Consider the following 17,435-nt stretch of genomic DNA (forward strand, 5'->3'; position numbering starts at 1 on the left):
GCAAAGAAGGAAAAGAGCCTGAAAAAACATCCATTTAACCGACGGCGACTGACAATTTCACAGGCGGTCGAAATAAGGTTAGTTATCGCAAGGCGTATGATGACTTTGAAGAGAGATCGAGCGAATGAGCCATAGAGAGAGAGAGAGAGAGAGAGAGAGAGAGAGAGAAAGAGAGAGAGAGAGAGAGAGAGAGAGAGAGTGTGTGTGTGTGTGTATGTGTGTGCATGTGTGTGTAATTTTTTTACGGACTAAATTCGTTGTGTTTTCAATAAAGAAAAACAGGAAATACTTTATTAGACAGTTTTCGATAGGAAAAATTTCTCCCCAAGAACTGTGCCTTATTATTTTGTGTTATTACGTAGTTTTGAATGCTTTTTAGTCGATAAAAAATACATTATCACGAGTGGTTTACAGAAACATTTTTATGTTTTTCTTCTCATTTGTCTGGTTTTTGAGGTGGATGGAAGGGGTTAATCAATTATAGTTTAGTAGATGTTTCTGCAGTTTAAGTAATCATTGTTACGTAAGTAACGCGCTGACATTTACCGTTTAACATTTAAAAAATTCTGTCTTTATATTTTGTAGGGGGGCTTCGGTGGGAGCAAACATAAAAAAGAAAAAAAAATGAAACTGTGGTAATGTTGACTAGTTACTTACCGGTCTCCGCGACTAAAATTATTCGTCTCAAAGTTGTATTAAAAAGCAGAAATTTATTTAAGAACGAAAACATGGAATCCTATCCTACGGAAATAAAACGAAAGTTCTTCCGTGTATTTAATTTGTTTTTAATTAATGCAATACTTGGGTTCAATTATTTCACTTTTCACTGCAACAAAAAATATAGTAGAAAATAATCCCTATATATAATAAAAGAGGCGCAGTTTTCCCCTCTGGACTAACACACCGTATTTTATAGCAACAGATTCTAGATACAACTTTATTATGTCTGCACTATTAGCTACTATATTATGTAACTATATAACGACATTTTTGCCACATTTATTCGTCATATTAAAACCCTATATTATATCCCAGAGGTGACATCATCAACCACTGCCACCACTATACACCGCGTAAAACTACACACAGTAGCCTTATATTGCCCTTTCACCCTTATTAACTGCATTATAATCGCATAGACATAGCGTTCATTTCCTATTCGTAGATTTACAAAATAATGATTGCTCCCTTCACAAATTCTGCTACTGTCTTATTGGCTGCTTGCTGTAATTGTCTCATTCCTGATTTATAACCTTGCAAAAAAAAAAAAAAAAACGAATGCAAACGTACTACGACCAACATGGCGTCTACAAGACAAACTTTACGCCAATTTTATACACACATGACACCACCATTACAGGTAGATTGTTTACTTTTTTTCGCGCGCATACACTTAAACAGAACCCAAATTGAAAAATTCTCAGTTTGGTAGTTTACTTTGCGTTAAGTTTGTCATCTACCCTCTCTCTCCCTCTCTCTTTCTCTCTTTCTCTCTCTCTCTTGTCGATGAAAAATTATATTATACTTATCAGTTATGGAATGCCGTTCTCCGAAAAAATAGACTTGATCGAGTAGCTTTTTCCCCTTTTCTTTTTTTGGGGGAGGGGGATATCGCGATCAATTTAAGTGAAATTTTTCTTCTCTCTCTTTCTCTCTCGATTAAAAGTTATGTCTTGACAGGCTGCTGGGACTGACCTTTACTCCTGATCTTAAATTGGAATCAAATCTGTTGCCAATGTCGCTGGAAAAATGGTGGGATCCTTCTACCGCTCCATTAGATATCTCACTGCTGATGCAATTATCTATTTATATAAAAGCCAAGTACGTCCAAAGATGGAGTACTGCTGACACATCTGGACTGGAGTTTCTAAAAACAGCTTACCCTGCTTTGACAGAGTACAAAATAGACTTCGTAGCTTAGTGGGAAATGCCCGTTTCTCTTCCATGCATCCTCTCTCCCACAAAAGAAACGTTGCGAGCCTGCCTTTGTTTTGTCGTTATTTCCAAGTGCTCGTCTGAGCTCCAATCTCTGGTCCCGCCTCGCCAATCTTTCACGAAAGTCACCCATCTAACTAAAACCACTGTCAATAATTTCCCCCACTCTTTATCTGCCTAAATCAAAGCGTAGATTCCATGAGCAAAGCTTCTTTCTTAGAACTGCAAGTCTTTGGAATTGTCTTCCCTTTACCTATTTCCTACCCGAATACAAGTTGGATGTCTTCAAGTTCAACATAAACAAATTCCTGATATACCTCCCCCTTAAGTAAGACACTTTATCAAATCTCCATTACTAACGATTACTACGATATTACCCCATAGATTACTGTAACCCTTATCTCCAAGTGGCCTCCGGGCCTTGATAAGTGGGGGCTACCAGGTAAAATAACAAAAATAAACTTATCCGTTATGGAATGCCATTCTCCGAAAAACAATTACACTTGATCAATTAACGTTTGTCTTCTATTATTTTTGGATATCGCGATTAAATTAAGTGAAATTTTTCTTAAATTATAATAATAAAAAAAGCAAACAAGACGTTTTCTCGTCCCCTCTCTCTCTTTCTCCCTCTCTCTCCCTCTCTCTAAATTGTCGATTAAAAGTTATATTGTATTTATCCGTTATGGAATGCCGTTCTCCGAAAAAAAAAAAAATTACACTTAATTTGATCGAGTATCTTTTATTTCTTCTTCTTTTCTTTTTTTTTTCACAACTTTGGATATCCCGATCAAATTAAATGAGATTTTTCTTTCGAAGAATCACATTCCAAAAAACATGTACGTGCAATATAACTTCTTTCCAATATTTGCAGTTAGGCATTGATTTAATTGCATACTTATTTTCTTTTTCTTACATTTACTACGAACTAAATGCGCACACAAATTGTGCACTTTCTTGGGGAGCTGATTTACCACCCGCACATTAAAAGACGGCCTCGTCATGTTTAATTCTGCACTCATGAGGAGACAAGTAAAGACAAATAAAATAAAATAAATAAATAAACAAGACACCCTCTCTCTTTCTCTCTCTCTCTCGACCGTGATTACGTGTGTTTTCCTTATATACTTTGAAAGTAACAAACATTGACCACTACCAAAGACAAACATTAAATAAGAACACCATTTACAAGTTATTCACTTTAGGTCCTTTACGGAGAAGAGGGGGAATAATGCATAGTTCAGTTTGCGGGAACTTATTTTTGGGGAGGGGAGGTTATCTTTTTTTTTTCTTTCACTTTTCAGCTTCTACAGCCTTTTACACTTTACCGCTTCTAAAACGTCTTTTTAATGCTTATTTTGGCAGGGTGGGGAAATTTTTAATTGTATAAAACTCCTCCATTTCCTTGAGAATGACGAGTTTCATAAGTTATTCAGTATATTCATTAAGACAAGGTCAAGGCATCTTAGGACCAATCTGGAGAACAATAGACTTCTCATTTCGGAATAAGATCCGAATTTTCAACACCAATGTGAAGTCGGTTCTATTCTATGGCTCAGAAATGTAGAGAGTGATCAAGACCAACAACCCCAAACTCCAGACATTCACCCACAGATGTCTCAGAAACATCGTAAAAATCAGATGGTCAGAGACTATTTTTAATGAACAACTGTGGACAAAACAAACCAAACTCTAATGGAGATAGAGATCAAAAAACGAAAATTGAACTGGATTGGCCACACCTTGCGGAAGCCTGCATCCAACATCACCAGGCAGGCCCTTGAATGGAACCCGCAAGGAAAGCGTAAAATTGGTCGGCTGAGGCAGACATGGAAAAGAAGCATTGAGGCTGAGACCAGGGCTGCCGGAATGACATGGATTGAACTAAGAAGGACCAGCCAGAGTTTATTGGAGGAACGTCGTTGCGGCCCTATGTTCCCCAAGGAATCAAAAGGCCTAAATATTTATATTTGGCGAAGACAGATATTTTTCAAGATATAAATTCTGCACTGTATTTTACTTGCAGAGGTGGGGGGTCTATTCCGACAGTTGTTTTTACCAGGGAAGATTTCGGGAAGGTCTATTCCGAAAACCGTTCTCAACATCGGGAGGTTGGCGTGGCCACCACCAAAACCATACTTTACTTTTTTTACGCGAAGGGTGAGTATGCTTGTATAGGACAACGCCGATTAACGGGTCCTGCTAGTTTTTTTATAAAAGAAATTAGGTGTATTCAAAATAATAAAAATAACCATTCACCGTTTTGGTGAGTTCTGTTAAGAGAAGCCAACAAACAAGAAAACAGTGACAAAGTCAAGATAAGTTACTCTTCTACCTACCTGGAAAGGTTTTGTGTTTTAATGTATTTTAACGTTTTTGTTCAGTACATCAATGGCCACCACTTATAACATGTATAACCTAATAACATGTAACAGTTATATTGCTTAATATGCGGAAAACTACTTATTTGCAGAAAATTTAAATTCGATATTCGTTTTCAGCATAGCCGAAAACCCTTAAAAGTCGTTAAGTTGGAAACCAAGTAAGATTTTACAAACACCGCCAATTATTTTTTTTACCTGTTGGTATGTTTTGCGTTGGTCTACCAAAATGACTAAATAACGCCCCCACTATAAAATTACCTTCCACCGCAAAAATGACCATAAATTGAGTGCTAATTTCACATTAAATTAATATAAAAACTGATCCCCACTTTTTAAAACTATAATTTCTTCATATCCTATTTGTGTCCTGTAAATTTAAGCGTTAGTATCGTTTTCAACGCCCCTGAATAGTAATGATTCTAAAGACTGCACAAAATAATAAATAAAACAAAAAATAAACAAATAAAAATAAACTCCAAAAAACAAACAAAAAGAAAACACTAAAAAAATTATACTAAGCTTTTTCGTTTATTTCGATGATAAAAACAAATAAAAATAAAAATAAAACAATAAAACTATTTGAATTCGATAATAAAAAAGATGGCTAGAAAAATAGAAAAAAACACGACATTTTATCCCTATTTATCGCAAGGCGTATGACTTTAGACAGAAAGGGAAGGAGAGTATGAGTGTATAAGTTGTGTCGGGCTAAATTCATTGTGTTTTCAATAATGAAAATAAGGAAACATATTATCGGACATTTATAAATATGGACCCCCCCCCATAAAAAAAAACGAAAAATAAAAGAAATGTGGATCATATTTTACTGCATTGTCACGTAGTTTTGAATGCTTTTTAGTTGATTAAAAAGAAATAAAGTTATAACGAGCAGTTCACGCAAACATTGTTATGTTTTTATTCTTTGTTTTTTTTTGGGGGGGTGGGGGTAGGTAAGGATTGTTCCATTGCAGGATTGTATTATTTAATAGGTGTTTCTGCAGTTAAATTTACCTTTCGTTCCATAAGTAACGCGCTGAAATTTACCATTTAACATTTCACAGTTAGTTAAGTTTTCGAAGTATTCGTCTAATACCGGGATTAGTTTCATTCTGGAATAGGAGAATGCCACGTATTACCCAATCAGAAAAACGGGAACATGGCTGGGGAGACCTTATTATTTTTTTTGTTTCGAGGAATGGAAGATGAATGCTATGTTTGTGAGTTTACGGACCAGTAACAAACGGTGGGGCCTCAATGTAAAGACCTCATGTGCAGATTCACGCGGTGTAGTATGGGGACGGTGGGAGTAATTAAGGGGAAAATTGAAAATTAGTTTATCTGTAAGTGATTGCGATGGTGATGATGTCACCCCCTAAGATAAAATCTAGGGTTTTACTATAACGAATGCCGTTTTATAGTTACATAAGACAGTGACTAATAGTGTAGACGTAATAAATGTGTATGTGGCATATGTTGTTGTAAACCTACGATATTTTTGTTCATAGGGGAAAAACTGCGACGTTTTTATTATATATAGGATAAGAAAACAGCATTAATTAAAATATGATATTTATGCGTATTTTACAATGGGGCAACGCCGGACAACTTGCAAGTAAGCAATAAATTCCGTTCCGTTTTTTGTGAAAAAAATTAAATTTTAATTCATGGGAAAATAAGGAAAGCGAATTTAATTAAAAATGAATAGATTTTAAAAGATGTTTGGGATCACATGAGTCGAAAATAGAATTTCTAATTCAGTTTGAACGCTTGAATATTTGTTAACGAGGTCCTTTCAAATATAAAATTGTATTGATTAGCAAAAGAAGTAAGCAGCCGCTTCAGTTTATTACCTCTGCCATGGAGTTTATGTTTGTGAACGACTTCGTTATTTAATTTTTACACTATCTTTGTTTGTAGATAGCCTTCTGTCTATATCACTTGACTAATCGTTACCAAACTTTGTCAAAATATCGGCAATGCTGATTTATTTTTGGGATATTTAGGCAAAAAATCAAGGTAAAAAAATGTATGAAAATCACATTTTGTGTCATAACTTAAAATCTATTCCCTCTAGAAACCCGTTATTTAGCCCATGTTTTCCATCAATAAAGTAGGTCGACATTTTGATGAAATTTTATGAATGGGTTCGATGCTTCTTGATAATAGTATCCATCATGCAACATTCTGGTTTGATCAAATAAATATCTTTATATTGGTTATTTCACCTCGTTTCGGCCAACTATTGCTCTGACTTGCTTTTGGGTAGGAGTGAAATTGCTATCTTCAGACAATGCTCACCTAGAACTGTAGAGATTCAGCGCCTTTATTCGTAGCGCAGTTGATAGAGGCGTCGAATCTCTACGGTTCTAGGTGAGCATGGTCTGAAGAAAGTAGTTTCAATCCTGCCCAACTGCAGGTAAGAGTGTAATTGGCCAACACGTGGTGAGATGACAACAGCTATGGAATTACTGAGGATACAGGTACAAGACTCAGCATTTGTAATCACCTGAAGAAGATGAGGATAACAGTCCGCAAATAAATAAATAATTTAAGTTATACTGCATACAATATAGAAGAGGAAAACCAGGATTAGATTTTTATCCATCCTTATGGTGTCAAGCGGAGATACACACTCACGACTGAACTCTGCTCTTATTTATGATGAGAAAACCTACGATCAATAGACAGAACCTCTTAAAGAACAGTTTGTATCTATCTAAAAATGAGAGGAGTCGATTCTGTCTCCATATTTAGCGATGGAAATAATATTTCAAAATTAAGATAATCGGAAAAAATTACTAACTATTTTAATTTACCTGTTTTAGCGGGAATTAATTCGAAATAAATTGCTATTGTAACTATTAGAATTAGATCCATGCGTATATTTGATACACCTTCAAATCAATATATCTATGCAATAAAATAATATGGTCCCATCGCTTCCCCAGGGAGAGAGTTACTTGATTGAGGAACGTCCTGGGGACGCAACCAGCTCCCCGGGTGAATAAACGATATCCCAACGATAAAGACACGGTTAGGAGTTTTAGAAACGGTCCCATGAAGATGCGAAGATGGGCCAGTCATCAGGGTCTGTGTATCAAGAAGAAAAAGCATACCTGAGATGTTGGATGTAGGTGTGTGGCGTCTTCATTCTCTCAAGATGACATTTTCACTCTGGTGGCATTCTGGTTAGAATCTTCTTCCTTCGTTCTCCGGACAGCTTCGTTGGTTAATGGAGATATTTATGGCTGACACAAGAAAACACAGAACACGACACAATCGTAATATATATGAAATATAATTAACTATTCTATTTTATATTATGTATACAGTATATATTACAGTACTTTTACAATTTACATATCCTACAATTGATTTTTCACCATTACTAAAACTAACTACCCTTAATTAGTATTTAGTGTAAGGAGATAGAGAAATATGCGTGCTACCCCATGCTGTCCGGACGAAAAGAGGTCGATAGAGGAAAGGGAATTATGGGGCTGCACTTCTGTGTATCCTTCTGCATACTGCCAAATTACCACCTGGCCATGCAGGGAGAAGGTGCATAAGCAACTACTAACAATGGCACTACAATAACGTTCCACAATAACGTGTTAGATTTCTCCACATCAGCAACTAACCCTGTGTCCAACTTTACCCCTAGTAAAGAGGCAAATAAATATGGACGTGAAAATTTGGCAAAGTTCAAAATCTAGTATTTTTTTGTCTGAAAGTACATTTTAGATTGTCAGTTCTTGTTTAGTGAAGAATGGATTCGATGCTTCTTTACACCGACAACCAAGTTACATATATTTGTTAAAAATGAAAATTAAATAACAAGAAAAATAATTAGTAAATACTTTTTGTTGTGGGGAAAATTAATGTTTATCAAAAAAAATATCAAGTAGTTGTTGATTTATTTAAGAAATTTTCAATCGAAGGCGTTAAGTTCAGTTGAAACGACGCCATTTTTCCACTTTTCAACTAAGTTATTGTAGGATACCTAATCATTGTCAATCAAAACTTTTCAGGAAATGGCTTTCTCCTCTTCCTCCTGAAATTGATGTAAATAACTTAACTTAATTTAAAACATTTTCTTTTTAACAAAAGAATATTAGAAAATAGGATCAAAAACAGGAAAGTAGATGAATTAACTATAAACAATCATACTTTTCCGTAGATGGGCAAATTAAAGTTTTACTACAGAAGTATTATTTAATCTAGCCATACGCTTATGTCTAAACTATCCTTAAACCAAACTAAACCATAAATTTATCTTACCACGCCCCAATTGAAATGAATAGATCCAGTTTTGGGGAAGCTCCGTGTCTTGACAAGCTTCTAGGACTTACATTCACTCCTGATCTGGAATGGAACACATACATCAAATCGGTTGCCAATATTGCTGGAAAGATGGTTAGATCACTCTACCGCTACAGTAAGTATCTCATTCCCGATGCGATCCTCTATCTGTATAAGAACCAGAGGCGCCCTACAATCGAATACTGTCACCACATCTGGGCAGAAGCTGCCCGGCATACCCTATCCTGCCTTCGAAACCTAGTAGGCGATGCCTTTTTTTCTTCCCTGCAACATCTTGCCTACAGAAGAGACGTCGCCAGCCTGCTCTGCTTTCATGGTAAGTGCTCGTCTGAACTCCAGTCTATGGTCCCCGCTTGCCAAACTTTCACAAAAACACTCGACGATCTAAAACCAGTATATATGATTTTCCCCACTCTCTATCTGTGCCTAAATGTAAACGCATATTACGTGATCAAAGTTTCTTACCCAGAACTACCCGCCTTTGGAACACTGTTCTGCTGGCATGCTTCCTGGCTAAATACAACATGGTAGCCTTCAAATCTAATGTAAACAAGTGAATGATGACCCTTTTTGAAGAACTGGATTTTTTCCTACATAAAAATTGACCTTGTACCTTATGCTGTATATAAAAAGGAACATATCCCGTTAGTTAGAGAAACGAAGTAAATAAGATTGAAAATAATATTTATTAGAGGAAAAGGCTAGAATCGACCCAGTATTCAAGAGTTGAAAAGAATACATGGGAATGTAGAGAACTGTCACATATATTAGGAATAACGGTACAAATTGTTAGGTCAGATATCGGACTATGTAAATTAACGAATGTCTTTGTTTTGCAAAAAAAAAACGTGTTGGAGACATGTGTAGGTAAATCCACGTGGGAAACATTCACGTGTTTGGGCACGATTCTGACCTCACAAAGAAAGCTAGATTACAATATATTCAGTCAGTAAGATAGTCAGAGTCAGAGAGAAGTCAAAGGGTTCGGAGGGGACAGTTAGAGTCGGAAGAGTGAGTTAGCCGAAGCCCTTTTCGGAAGCGGACAAGACTGTGATTCTGAAAAGCGTTCGAATGCCTAATCATCATAACCAGTTGGAATAAATGTCTTCATGTTATAAGCAAGCCTTTTTTCTCGTTTGTCATCCACCGAAAGGTAATGTGTTTTTGTGATTCGTCTTGTAATATAACTTTATATGAAACTTCCTTCCAAAGTGTTAACTGTCTGTCCCCATCATCAATAATGAATTTCTCTCACCGTGTTAAGATGGACTGTCTATAACTACACCTCTCTCCCATCTATATCCCTTGTACTACTACTAATATGAACTCACAAGTAGTTGTCGTCGTTGTCACCGTGTATACTGTTATATAAATGTCACATCCTCCGTTATATGTCTTGTATCCCATCATGTACCCCGCAACACAGCACTTAGTCTGCCCGTTTTTCTACGGCAAGTAAGTAGTGACAGAAACTTAAAGATATTTTCTTTTTATTTTGATCTCGTTAAATACTTACAAACTCGCTTACAGCTACATACCTACATGCTATTAAATTTATATATGAGACAAGAAGGAGAAAGAAGCAACCTTGGTAGACGTTAATATCCCCCGTGATGTTGGTTGAAACAGAGATAATAGATATAAGATAAGGAAGTACCAAGTCCTTATGTATGGTGTGAAAAAACTGGAATCTTATGAAAATTTCCATCATCCTAGTAATCTTAGTAATTATAATAGCAAGCAAACTCCTGAGAAGGAATTTCCAAAACCACTTGACAAATATATCCGGTAAGCCAAGTGCAAGAGAGATGCAAACAATTGCATTTAAAGGGGACGGTAAGAATCTTCAAATTACTATCCTTACTGTATACGCAATAACCTTTATCCCCGAGTGGCTTCCGGGCCTCCCTAAACACATACTTAAATCATTCGTTGACATCTATGCTGATGACACGACCATCTGCGGCAACACATCAAAGGCTGTAAATGTAAATAAAGTTCTCTCTGATTTTCTCTCCTCTGATCTCGAGCGCGTGGTTCAGTGGGGGAAGACGTGGCTGGTCACTTTTAATGCATCCAAAACCAAGCTTCTATCTTTACACCATCAACGCTCTGATCCCCATCTGGCATCAATTGAAATGGATGGCTCTCGTCTTGGGGAGGCTACATGTTTTGACAAGCTTCTGGGTTCGACCTTTACTCCTGATCTGAAATGGAACACATACATCAAGTTTGTTGCCAAGGTCGCTGGAAAGATGGTGGGATCCTTCTATCGCTCCAGAAGACATCTCACTAATGATGCGATTCTCTATTTATATAAAAGCCAAGTACGTCCAAGGATGGAATACTGCTGCCATATCTGGGCAGGAGCTGCTAAAAACAGCCTATCCTGCCTTGACAGAGTACAAAATAGACTTCGTGACTTAGTGGGGGATGCCCTTTTCTCTACCCTGCAACCTCTCTCCCACAGAAGAGACGTTGCGAGCCTGTCTTTGTTTTATCGTTATTTCCATGGCAGGTGCTCGTCTGAACTCCAATCTCTGGTCCCCCCCTCGACAATCTTTCACGAAAAATACCCGTCTAGCCGAATCCACTGTGAAAAATTTCCGCCACTCTTTATCTGTGCCTAAATCAAAACGTGGATTCCATGAACAAAGCTTCTTTCTTAGAACTGCACGCCTGTGGAACTCTGTTCCGTCTGCCTGCTTCCCACCTGACTACAACTTGGATGTGTTCAAGTCCGACGTTAACAAATTCCTAATGAACCGCCCCCTTAATTAAACACTCCATCAAATCTCCACACTAACGTAATGTACTTGCAATAACCCTTATCCCTGAGTGGCTTCCGGGCCTTGATAAGTGATGACCTCTGTGTAAAAAAAAAAAAAGTAGTGACCACCATGTAAAACAAAAGTCTCCCTGTTGAAATGTATGAGATAGCGGGTGAATGTCTGGCATCCGTAAAACAAAATGATAAGAAAAGAAAAACAAACTAAAACGAGCCAACTTTACTTAGTTTGTACGTTGTCAATATTTTTGTCAGATTTATTTCAGCTTTCAGTCATGTCAAGTCTTTCTTACCATTACGCGGTGTATCTTTCACGTAATTTGATAGCTGCATCGACACAAGGCATTTTGTGTTCGTCATCCTCATCCCTTTTCACAGACATTCTATTAACGTCATCTTTACGCTGCACTGCTTTGCACATGCCATTTGTCTTAGTTCTAGTCGTTCAGTAGATCGATTACGGCCGACGATCAATCGATAATGGTTTATGATTACTTTTTCATAAGCTGAACTGCTTCCAAATTCGCTATTGTTTTACTTTTATTTTCTTTCTGCCTTTCCACTTTTATTAAATTCTCTTTAGTCAAGTTTACTTCCCATTATTGAAAAAAAAAAGAAGCTCGTCATAGAAAACTGGAAAGTTTTATTGAACATGAAGAATTATTCACTATAACCCAAAGCACAATATCAACATGATTATATTCGCAATACAAAATGTAGTTACAATAGTCGATTATAGTCGAGGTCATTCCGAAATGTCTCTTTTTATTAGCTACTGCACCAAAGTGCATACGAAGATCCTACACTTTTCCTCAAATTACCCTACTTCGACTCTCAGCTTATATAGGATGTAACGATAAAATTATCGCCTTAGATTCCATTTCCGTTTGATGAAAAACCGGTTTTCTTTTTTTTCCGTTGCAGACCATCTACTAGTTGGACAGTTGTGTACAAATTCCAAGATATCATATCTGAAAGTGACACAATGTTCAACGAGCGAGATCGGAGATGCGCCGCTGTACAACTCACGCTCTCTACCGATTCAAGTTATGACAACAAGACCATTGCCAGCACCCTCAAAATGCAAATTCAGACAATTAAATGCTTAAGGATAAAGCTCAATGCACCAGACGGCCCTTTCCGACTACGGTTATCGTCTTTGGTGTGGTTTCAAGTGGGGGCAATATCTTCGAAGTCGACTTAAAAGTCAACACCAAAGTGTAACTGGATGTGCTGAAGTGTATGGTGATGCCATGGTGCAATCAGACTGCCTCTGACAGAACCTGAGTGTGGCAGAAGGAGGTGGCGCCGGCCCAGAGAACATCACCAACACGACCTTTCACAAGGCCAAATCCGGCCAGATCGCCGCCATCTGTCGAGTATCCGCCGAGCTCCAGTCGGCGCTTGTGGAAAAGGCATGCTCCCAGTTCGGGATCTGTATCGAGGCGAAGATTGAGACTGATTGAATAGATGCCAGCTCTACTACATAATCAAGTTACCTAAATGGATTTTTTCAATAAAAGTTTTAAAATAAAGCTGTAGTGTTGTTTTCGCTAGGGCGACAAATTTATCGTTCCACTCTGAGGAAGCATCAAACACCATTTTTTGAGTATTTGGTATAACTCGACGTAGGACTATACCATAGTCTCGGTCCATTCAAAAACACTATTATTATTAATACGAATTAGTCGCCACCGTGAAATATAGACATTTAATGCACGGTAGAAAAAAAAACAGAAAAAAGCGCACTCGGTAAAACAGTCACATACTTAAATCTATTCTATTATAAAAGTGAGAATGTGTGTGTGAAGACACTTGTCAACATATGTACTCAAGGAATTTTTGATCTACAAATTTGAAATTTAGTATATAGTATATTCAGACACGTGGAAATCTTTTTTACCCGGAAAAAGGGCAACTAAACCTCAAAGTTGAAATATTAGTACTTTGAGATCATCGGATTTTTTATCCATTTGTCAACTGTTTCTCGAATGTGCATGCGTGAATCGTTCACGTGACAGATTACTTATGTTAAGAATAAGTAGGTTTGAAAACACTTTTTAAAGATAGTGTCAAATTGGCCTAATGATTATCGTACTTGACTCATAGTCTTAAGGTTTATGGTTTAATCTCAGTCTGTGGACTTTTTTATTTACAAGAAGTGAACTGTTTAGAAAAAAAACATGATACTCGAATGCATATGTCTCAGTTTCCTACCGTTGTTTTGACTTCATGTTTTTTTAAGGAATTTAACGCAGCGTCTTATACCTACGGTATTTCTCTTTATAATAAATAAGAATTAATTAAACTATAATATCTATGAGTATTTTACCACGGGGCAACGTCAGGCGGCGTGCTAGTCCTTATATAAAGAAAACAATGATAAACCCAACAAGAATTAAATAAAAATTTTATAATCGAGATAAAATTCACATGTCTTTACTCATAAAATTATGCCAAACCTTAAAAACCCCTCATTCACCAGATATTCTGGGTAGGTAAACAACCTTGTAATGAGATCTAATTAGCTATGCGCCTTACTTTCCGATAAGAATAACATGATTCTTGAGGACACTAACGTGATACGCAAAGGCAAAACATATATAAGGGAGATAATCGTGCTCCTTCAGGTTTCTGCTTCTGGTCCTTTTCATATAATGAATATTCATACATCAAAGTCCCTCTTCACAAGAGTAGGGTTGGTTGGTTTAGCCATGAATGCCGACTGTTAGAGCAACTTATAAGAGATACTCCGTAAGCCTTACGCCAAAGGATATATCAGATCGGACCACAAACATGTATTTGCTAAGGGGATGTATTAGATTATGAATTGAATATTCAGTAATACGACTTGCTAGACTATTGCTCGAAGACCACTTAGCTTCTAATAAATATATCGTTCATGTTCTTTTTTCATAAACAATTCCAATATGGAGTATATACAGAATGGTCAAGAAGTTACCAAGGGATTGCTAATGGATTTTAACTTAAATAGCATTTTTTTTAATGGTAGCGCGATGAAATATTATGACAATAGCAGTGGATATTTTTTTTATACAAAAGAACAAAACTGAAAAAAGAATTTACTTATGCGAAATATCGTGATTTTTATTTTCAGAATAATAAATTCGTTCTTTCTCCAAAGCGTTATGCAGGACGAAGTGCTTGATCAATGAATTATGATTTAGTTTCACGATTTCCTTCTTGATATTATCCTTCAATTCCTGTAGAGATTCAGATTTATTGATGGTAATGTTTTCTTTGAAACACACCAACAAAAAATGATGCTGACACATTGAAAATAGAAACCATCTTCTTCTATAATATAAATTGCACCTGCCTGTTTAAATATATGCATGTATCTATATATGTATGTATGTATGTATGTATGTATGTATGTATGTATGTATGTATGTATGTCAGGTCATGCCATATGCTACTGTTACTATGTAACCCAGTACTACCTGCCTCATTGTCGGGTCACCGGCGACTAAACTGGTTCCCCCACCAGACTTGTTTGGTGAGGAGGGCGGCTAGTCTCCCTGAAGGATTAAAAACAAGACCTTCCAAAGGGCGAAGGAACTCTTTTTCTGGGTCAACGGCCAACTAGCACCGTATATATTTGTGTGTGTGTGTGTGTGTGTGTGTGTATATGTGTATTGGGGTAGAGAGGGTTCCTGTAAGCCGTGGTGAAGGCAACCTTTCTAGGAGAAGCAAATCTCTGATTTAAAAAACCATAAAGCGGAAGACCAGTACCCGCATTAAGCTGGTCTGCAGTTTAATTTGTTGCTTGCTATCTTGCTCTTGCTTGTTGCTGGATCTCAACATTTTGAACCGAGAGAGAGACTTAGCTGTCGTGCAAAGCTAAGACTCTGTAACATCATATTTGTATAGATACTCACTCAGACATTTACGCTCATGGAGTTTAAATGTCTGAGGGAGTGGCACTCGTCTGACAAGACGTTGCAATCATCATGTATGTATGTATATATATATTATGTATGTATGGATGTATGCCTAAAACATTCGATAAAGGCGACGGATTTTCACGAGATCGGTAACGTTTAGAAGCTCGATATTTCAGACGACAAATATTGAAAAAATGGCTAAAACCATGAATTCCTTCACCCTCCACTGGGAACTTTTCTACAGGAAGAGGTCGATTTCTTTGCCGACATTTTCAAAAGTCACCCCCTCTCGATTGACTGACCTTAATTTAAACCTACGTCACTTCTTATTTGGCGATGGGCGCAACAGCGGTACGGGTTCAAGCCTGCCTGCCTACTATCATTTTTTTTCTCAACACACACCTCCAAATATCCGGGCAACTCCAGGCACCAGATTCGTATAAATATATACTACTTTCCATAACTAAATTATTTTTTTCTTGTAAACAAATCTCCATTGTCTCCGTCATATTATGCTAAAATTCAATTAAAGTACCATAAAAAATAAAAGAACTTTCTGATCCGTTAGTGATTTCCTGGTCACTATATATATATATATATATATATATATATATATATATATATATATATATATATATTTATGTATTTATTTACCAGTGGTGAAAAAACCGGACTAGATTGCTCAATGTGTAGTCATAGCAGTATACAGGAAATGTATTACTGTGAGTCCAGAATGAGTTTACAAATTGTTTCAGCTAGAGGAAAATCCTCAAAGAGGAAAAATCCAACTAGCATCATCACAATTCATAGATGAACTAAGTTATAAAATCAAATAAGAATGGAAAAATCGTAGATGAAGGGGAGTTAGAAAAGAAGGGGGGTGGTAGGGAGAGGACGTTGGAATTTAAAGTAGTAGGAGTGTATATAATAAGAGAGGGGTTTATAATTAAATATTAATTATGTGTAAATTCTTATATACGTTTTTTTTTATATATATAATGTGGCAGCATTTTTTCTCTAATGCATGTTTTGTTGAAAGTAGGGTAAATTCCTGTCTGTTTTTGTTGTAATCCAATACTTCTTATTGTCGGGCCAATGTTCGAACATTCTCCTCGTATGAGAAACCCGACTATCAATGAAGGGGGAGGCACGCTTAAGTGCTTTTTATGCTTTTAAACGATTTTAATCAGCTTCTCCTGAAAATGACTCATGAAAGTCGAAAACATTGCGATTACGGAAAATTTCTTTTTACACTCAGGCATAGTGTTCAAACATTTTTCCCGCCAAAACGAATATTGGATTAAAAGAAAAACAAACAGGAATTGTCTCTGCTTTTCATATATATGTAGTTTTTTTGTTTATATCCGTTAGAAGCGCTTACTGAAATTTGAAGAATGAATACATATTAAATACGTTTGAAGCTAAAATTGCAACGCGAAATTTATAAAATAAACGAGTGTTTAATTTTTAAAATATCTTAAACTCCCCTGTCAATCTTTTGTGTTTTTTTTTCTTCTCTTTTTCTTCGCCACGCGTTAAATATCCAACTTCATAAAAAACCACGCAGTTAAACATAACGTGGACTCTTCATCTAACTTTCTTCACTCGACATCATGGTGAAGAAAAAGAGAGAAAAAAACACAAAAGATTGACAAGGGAGTTTTACTCCGAAATATATTTCTTAAAAATAAACACTCGTTTATTTTATCAATTTCGCGTTGTAATTTTGGCTTCAAACGTATTTAATACGTATATATATATATATATATATATATATATATATATATGATCTTCTTACAAAGATTGAAATTAAGACGTAATGTTACTAAATCTAGAGTCCTTATACGAATGATTTTGTAAACGTGATTTATCTTTTTTTTATTCCGCCAGAATGCATCAGGGGAGATTACGTGCTGCATTGTTATAGTGACTTTACTCATGCATTCCTGACTTGAAAGTTTCATCTCTTTGTTGTAGGTATTGACAGTGTGAGACTCTAAGTAAGCAGCCTGTGCCAGTAACGTGCGTCAGAAGCAAGGATGCGTCATGTCATTTCTGGAAAATGTGCATTTAGAATTGTGGTGACAACGCAAAACG

The sequence above is a fragment of the Euprymna scolopes genome, chromosome 24 (genome assembly GCF_053919585.1).
Source record: "Euprymna scolopes isolate OS-2025 chromosome 24, ASM5391958v1, whole genome shotgun sequence".
Taxonomy (NCBI): Eukaryota; Metazoa; Mollusca; class Cephalopoda; order Sepiida; family Sepiolidae; genus Euprymna; species Euprymna scolopes.